Below are 7,984 nucleotides of genomic sequence, written 5' to 3'. Positions count from 1 at the left end.
TCTTCCCTGGGAAATGAAGGTAATGTTTCATTTAAAATGTAAATTGCCTCTCTAACCACCATTCATCTTTAATGACGCCCATAGATCCTCACAGGCAATTTTCCCACCGGCCCCTAACAGTCCCTGAAGTTTGGAGAAGGAAAGGAACCAAAAAATCAATGAATCAATCCAACAAATTGAAACAGTGAAGCAAGCGGCTGCAAAGGCTCCAGGCTGCTCTCTCCGCTTATGATAATGAGTGAAGAATGCTGAGTCGTTTTTCAAGAGCTCAGGAGGTTATTTTTTATGCTGAAACAAAAGAAAACTCTAGGAACATTTTGGCAACCACCTGCCAGGTGATAAATTCTCTGTGAGTACAGCCATATTAATTGTGTCCAAAGTGCTAGCCATCTAGCATGCCATAGAGTGGAGATAGAGGCCTCAGCTGTGAGGGCCAAAGTTTTGTAAAAAGCTACCCCATCTTCTCCTCTTTCACACTAAATTACCACCAAACAAGGAAACAACTCAGAACTTTGAATATTTTCTAAGCAGACAGCCATCAGTTCAGAGAGACACACATCAAAATTAAATGGGGTTTCATAAGATTTTCTGTGCTATTTATCAACACATGCAGCAGTTTCCATTTGTTTATGCCTTTAAAGGATGGTTTACAAAATTTCTTTCCATTTTCTCTAATCAGGGATTTCACCCCCTCAGGCCCCTCGCGCACTCCCCACTCTCTGTCTTCTTTCACTATCTCTTCCTCCCCCCCCTCTTCTGTCTGCATCGCATTGTAGATATGATTCTCAGTCGTGAGGGTGGCTCTCTCCTGTCTACAATAACGCATCATAACGGGGTAAAACTGAGCCGATCTTCAGCTATATGCCAGTATGCAAGGCTTATGTTTTCTCACTCCACTTGGTGTCACGAGACAATCATAAGCCTTGACCTGTCACATCATTCGATTAAGAAACGGAAGCAACTAAGATCTTAGTATTTCCAAATAGATTCTTTAGTCATTTCTAATAATGCAGTTTCGCTGTTCATGAATTGTTGTTATATTCAATATAGAGATGAGTGAGTCCTTATATAAAACACAGTAGTGTGCTTAGGGGTGTTTTTCCTGGGGCAAGCCTCATTGAACGAGGGTGATTGTATATCATCTTAACATCAGGGGTTGCTCCACCCTTTCAAACTTCCTTCTAGAGTAAAGGTCTCGACGCTAACTAGAGAAAGACTAGTCGAGGAAAGTGATGAGATACATGTGCGTGTTTGCTGTTCATGGGATGTGAGCGAGCGAGGGTGTGTGTCCGGGTTGTCTATCGAAGTGAGTCATGATCCAATCAGTGTGGTAATAAGCGGACAAGATTGGTGCTAGATGGAGTCATACAGGGGGTAAATGCCACAGTTTTGCCTGTCCTAGGTCATGTATTGGTGAATTTAATTCTGGAGACATTGTCTTTGTGGTGGGTTTAGTTTGGGTTCACCTCACTACGTGCCCACACAGTATTGATGAGCACAATTGACGCATGTCCGTTGTTAATTATTTAAGCTGATCTGCTCACGTTTGGTGTATATGGATGTTATTTTTTAAGCAATGTTTAACTGCGACACGAGGCGCTTTCCCTCTGTTACCAAGTCGCATGGTAAATGGGTTGAGCGAGTTTACCCAATGGCTCTCTCGCATCTTTCTTCTCCTTCATCCTTCCTCCCCTTTCCCTATACAAATCCTCTATTGCTACAAGGTGAGCTTTTCTCGTACAAGGAATGACGGGGGCAAGGGAAACCTATAATATAAAGTGATCATAATCATAGTGTGGTGAGAGTAATGATCCAGGAGAGGGTATATAATTGTTGGACTCTTGTTCAACTTGTTGACAGATTTGAGACATTGTCTGATAAGTATTTCGAACGAGCTAGATACAGTTCTGCGAAACACATAAATCTTGTTTTATCAAAAGGCATAAAATAAATCTGATGACGTGGTCCACTTTATCAAAAGCCAAAAGGGCAAGCTCTGTTTCTATGCGTTTTATATAACGTACTAAAGAATTACAATGAATCTAGTAGGTCACCGCGTTGTTTCTCTAAAATGGCACAATGAATGAAAATTTTTTAATACTTAGGTAGGTTCCATAGCCAGACTAAGACAACCAGAAAGAAGAACCTCTAGTTCTGCCATTATATAATCACGATCATTCAACACACTATGTGATACATAGATGTAGCATTGTCTATAATAACTTGTCATACATATACTAAAAAACACAGTTTAAATATCTTGTTTAAAACAAAATCGGAGTCTTATTATATTAACAAATCTTTATATCGTGTAACTTGTACAAAATCCGCCTTCATCACAATCATCGAATTAATCCTTCTGTTAAACTAATGAGTGATTTTCCACAAACAATCGGTACAATTCACAAACATAGATTTTTTCTATCAAATCTGATGATATTCTCAATCCGCCTCATATTAAATGCACTGTACTCACCCACAACAGTTCATCTTGGCTTATTTTCCCAGGATTCTAAGACAAGGTATCAAACTTAAACAGATTAAAACTGAACAACCAATTCAGTTTTTTACGTCTGTACATTGATGAGGAAAATTTAACTTAAATCATTGGCAGTGTTGCACGACACCAAAGAAAAATAAATCACTAATATCGGTGGAGTTCAGGTACTGCTTTGGATCTAATCCAAGACCCATAGCAGCTCCACCACACCAAGATCCTTACTGTTTTCCTCCTGAATATTCCGTTTACTGAGCCATCCTCAAAATCCAGAGGGAGAACACAACACTCATGTAATGTTAGATCTCCATATGGTGCAATCCTGAATACTTTGCATGTTTATAATAAAGAGCAGTTTTTATAGATCGCTTGCACACATGATATTATAATTAACTGTGCAAAACGTTTCTTGTGCGAAAGTACAAATTGTAACCAGGGGTAGTCTCAATGTGGCGATGGGCATAGATGCCTAGATGTCACGTGCTGCTGTCCGTGGAGTAATAATTATACAAGCGCTAGAGAGCTTCATCAAGAATAACAAAAGAGATGACAGCCTGTCAACCTAAATAAGTAATAGAACTATGACGTTGTCATGGAGAGAGCCTGCATAAGTAATTATGGAACACAGGAATATGGGAGCCGTCAAGACAAAAACATGCAAAAAAGATAATATTAACAGTAGAGGACAAGAAGAAATACCCCCTGTACATCCCCTGTAAAGACTTTGTCCTGTTTGCAATCGTAGGTCGACACTAGAGAGGCAGACATCATGCCTCACAAATTTCATGCCTTCATCCCTATACACTAATACACTCCACTTCTATTGAGTCCTCTTACCGTAGAGTGACTGTCGCGTGCAAGTACTTACTTTCAATATACAGATGAAACATATCAATAAATAATGGACCATGATAGATCCTAGTACAGAATTGCGGAACTATACTACCTGCCTGCTGCCCATATCTTCTTCTGGATACCAGGTCAAGGCCTCTCTCTATCTGTCCACTTCAGAAAGCATTCTATTAGAGTTATAATTATGTTTTGCGTAATGTTCTCTGACTAGGGTAAGCAGAAGATCCGGGTCAGACGATATTAGATTGAAGTCAGAGACAGTCAGCGACAGGATTGTGACGCATTGCGTATTATACCCGAGGGAGACGATGGCGAGAGCATGTGCTAAAGCTGTCGATCTGGTGGCAATAGTCGGATTTAAGACAAACAGCAGGAGCTAGTGAGACAATAATTTAGATTTTAACCATTTTTTTCTCAGAAATTGTTTTTAATGTATTTGGAAGCTTTTCTTACCCATGTTTTTGCTTTTGTTTTGGGAAGTCAGTTTTGGCTCTTTTTTGTCCAAAAATGGAATGAAAGCAGGCTTTAGAGGACAGATTGGTGCAATCTCGGACACCCGGGCCTGTGGGGAGAAAGAGTGGCGAATGCCAAAAGACTCGGGACGTTGGCAACCGGCAGCTCACGCTGAGCAAGTCTGTCCGTCTGCCCAGTGTCACGCTCCGTAATGTCACATGTACTGGTGGAGGAGTGTCTGAGCTGACATTTGGAGAGAAAATCAATGCCACTGATGTAAAGATGGTTATTCTGCGTCATTTGTTGGTGTACATGAGTGAGATGTTTCTTTTGAAAAAGATTCTTTGGATTTTTAATTCATCGAAGCAAGTGTAAAAAAAAGTCCTGAATGTGTGCAATCAAAACAAATAGGTATTTGTAAGTAATCTATGAGTAACTTCACACCGATGGGGGCGGCTGTGGCTCCAGAGTGCAGGAGCGGGTCGTCCCCCCAATCAGAAGGTTGTTGTTCGATCCCCGGCTCCTTCCGTGCCAGTGTCGAGTATCCTTGAGCAAGATACTGAACCCCAAAATGCTCCGATGCATAGCATTGTGTGTGAATGTGTATGAATGAGTTAGTTTCCTTGTTCGACTGGACTTTACATCACTGGTGACAAGTGGCACGTAGTGTAAAAAGATGCTTTGAGTGGCCCGGAAGACGTAGAAAGGCCGCTATACAGTACAGGTCCATTTCCATGTTACCTTTACACGCATGAACAATTGATGAATTTTGGCTGTTCTACACTCTGGCTGCTTGGCTTGCACGTACCAGGCTTCCTAACACGTACAGAAAATTCTCCCCAGAATCCACAATACGGTCAATACTCATCCCTTTGAAAGTCCCTAATGTAAGTTCTTTCTTAGATAGAAAGATAAAAAGAAAAACATCCTAGACACTCCAGGATAAGATGGACAAACTACAGAGTCTCGAAAGGCAAAGGCATATAGGAATTCCAAGCATGCATTGCAGCAAAGGTAGTTATTATCATTCATGAAGTCTCATTTAATGTGTGTTACCTGTATTGGCACTGGTGCTTTTTTCACGATTGTGTTCTACAACTAGACTGTTTCCACATTTCATCAGTTGTAAAAATCAGTTATATCAAAAATTTGGTTACACCAGGAGTGGTTTAGGATGGCTTTTTATGGCTTGTTAGTTCCCTTAAAATAATGTGTAACGGTAAACCTTAGGCTCTCTTATTGGTTCTCAGTTCAAAAACCACCATTAGTATTTAAATGCACGTTCAGCTAAACCAACCTGGTATTATTGAACAGTTACAAGTGGTCTGTTCCAAAACAATGTAATGATACAGCAATGGGGAGAAGGTAGAAAACCTTGATTTTATTTACTTTAATCCTCAAATAATGAATTGCAATGCACAAAACAGATTACTGGGCACAGAACCACGTCCTGTTTAATTGTTGAATGGATTTTAACAGACTCTGCATTATGGGAAATATACCTGTTTGGATGAATCAATTAAAATGTATATGTTACTAACAATGACAACAGTTTGGTTTAATCAAGATTGATTATAAATTACAATGTCTGTTTTCCTTACTTGTATATTGAAGTCACCGGTGGTCTTAAGACAAAAACTGAGAGCTTAATGGAATAATTTCAAAATCTGAAAATAAACATATAATACATTTCCTTGTTTTACAAATAAAAACAGAAATACAGTTTCCAATTATAGATTATATCAATAATTATTAATTATGCTGGTTTGTGTGAAATGTTCATTGGGGGTTTGTTGGTGTCAGTGTAGAACCACTCTAATAATGTATGCACATTGTTGAGTACGAAGAACAATAGTGTACACATGGTTTAAGCACAAACCTGTGCACAGGCCCTGGATTCCTCCTTCCAGTTTCCTCCTCAGCAGCCCAAAAGAGCATGAAAAATACTAACTTTTATTTGGCACTGGAACAGGCAAATCCAGGAGGGGTCCAGATGGTGTGTTTTATTCATTTGAGCAGTCTGCAGTACAGGTGGGGGGCCTCCCTGGGGAGGTTACCTTCACTACCTTCATCAACACACAACACAACACAACACACACACTTTTGCTCCAGTTGTCCCTCTTCTTGCTGAAAGTTTTGTCTCCTGTTCTGGAAGTTTTGGTCCTGACACAGATGAGTGAATGCATTTTTTGATGCTTGTGTAAATGTAAATGTATTCAATTGCATACATATGTTAAGGCGTAAACGTGTGTGTGTGCTTTTCAGCATGAACGTCAGTCAGTTCCCCATGATCAACCTTTGTGCCGGAAGCTTCAAGTCTGGTTTGCACGAGGGGCTCAGTCAGGGGCCAGTAGTCAGACACACAGCATGTTTGTCATAGGGGAATATTTGCTAGAGAGAGACACAGAGATGAAGGGAGTGATGGATAGAGAGAAAGTAAATTAATGTATGCAAAAAGAAGAGAGAGTGCCAGTGTTCGAGCCACAGGAGAGAGAGACACAGAGAATGCTAGTGGCGAAAGGAGAGTGTGAAACATGGAGGAATCAGAGAGAGAGTATTATTCATGTTTTCCCCCTCCACCTGTCTGTGACGCCAATCCTCCTAGGCAGCTACTGTAGGCGTCACTTTACCAGCTGTCCCCGAGTCCTCAGCAGGGCCTCCACAGACAGACAGAGAGGAGAGGAAAGTTAGCTCTAATATCATATTCATCAAGCTGTGAGCTCCTTAAGCGTTATCAGCCCCATTCCATGTCGCTGCTGCGTGTGTGTGTGTGTGTGTGTGTGTGTTGGGGGGGGGGTTCGCTACTGATTTGAGAGTAGATTTCATTAGCAGTGGGCTTGTCAAATAATCTGCCTCACGGCACTCCTTTGCCTTTTTGAATTAGCTGGCTTGCGTTCTCTCGGCACACAATGCTGCATTGATTTTCATACCCTGCCTTTTGACATTTAATTAGAGAAAAGTGTGTGTATGTGTGTGTTATGTGTGTGTGTATGTGTGTGTGTGTGTGTGTGTGTGTGTGTGTGTGTGTGTGTGTGTGTGTGTGTGTGTCTATCTGATGGCAAAAGAGGGAGAAAGATTCTGTTTTGCAATCCTCACCTCAGCATTCTCGTGGCCAGCAGGGTTGGAAAATTCATTTCCTATGAGTAAATAACTAATTTCTCTACAATGGGACAAAAAGACCCTTAGGTGTGATTATTTTACAGCGCCGGGCTGCTGAGGCAGAAATGGACCACAGAGAACACACAGGCTCTGCTCGACATGCAACACACAAAAGACCTCCTACACGCACAGACAGACGGTAGACACTCTAAATGAATTCCAAATTAAAATCTATAGGTGGACAAAACAGTTCCATTTATAAGCTGCACATCTTCCCACATTGTAAAGCAGCTGGTCAGCAACCAGTGTGTGAGTGGCATGAGGCTAATCAATAGCAGAATAGTACATGGGTGAGTCACAGCTAGGCTACCGTCTCCCCTTTTCACCCACCATCTCCTCCCTGCGCCCAGATTCCCATTGAAGTGTCAGTTACAGGCAGAGAGCTTTACACACCAGGCTATGGAGGAGCTGCCAAAAAGCCCCAGCGTAGTATCTGTAATGAAATATAGCGAGGAGCGTTGGAGAGACAGACAGAGATGAAAAGAAAGAGAGACAAAAACAGATAGACGGCGCGGGTCTGTGTGTGAGGGGGAGGTTTAGCACCAAGTGTCCATTACAGTCACAAAGATAGAAAGCAAAAGTGAATAGAGGAAGAAATACAAGAAATGTATGAGGTGGATTTCCTCAGACAAAGAGGTGGCGGATACGGATCCAACAGCTCTGGCAGTTGTATGAAACAAATGGCGGGACAAAGACGAGGAGGAAGAAAAGAGGATATCCATAGGGGAGCTCCCTTTTGTGGTTTACGTAACGTTTCAATATGGAAAAAGAAGTGGAACGGCCGTGAAACAGTCGGCAGTCTCTCATGAAAAACGCATTATGGGCAGTCAATTATAAGACGTGACACAGCAGCGTTACAGTGTGACTGTGGTACAACACATGCGTTAGATAGCACTAATAAATTATTCACCAGATGCTTTAGATTAAATGAGACACATTAACGCCTTGTGTTTACCTTCCCTCCAGAGCGTCACACTGTGTTCCTCCTAACTTTTGTGTATAAGTGTGTGTGTGTGCGTGTGT

The sequence above is a fragment of the Morone saxatilis genome, unplaced genomic scaffold (genome assembly GCF_004916995.1).
Source record: "Morone saxatilis isolate NCDOM2014 unplaced genomic scaffold, NCSU_SB_2.0 Contig3, whole genome shotgun sequence".
In the NCBI taxonomy this organism is placed as follows: domain Eukaryota; kingdom Metazoa; phylum Chordata; class Actinopteri; family Moronidae; genus Morone; species Morone saxatilis.
Note: the sequence above shows the minus strand (reverse complement) of the source record.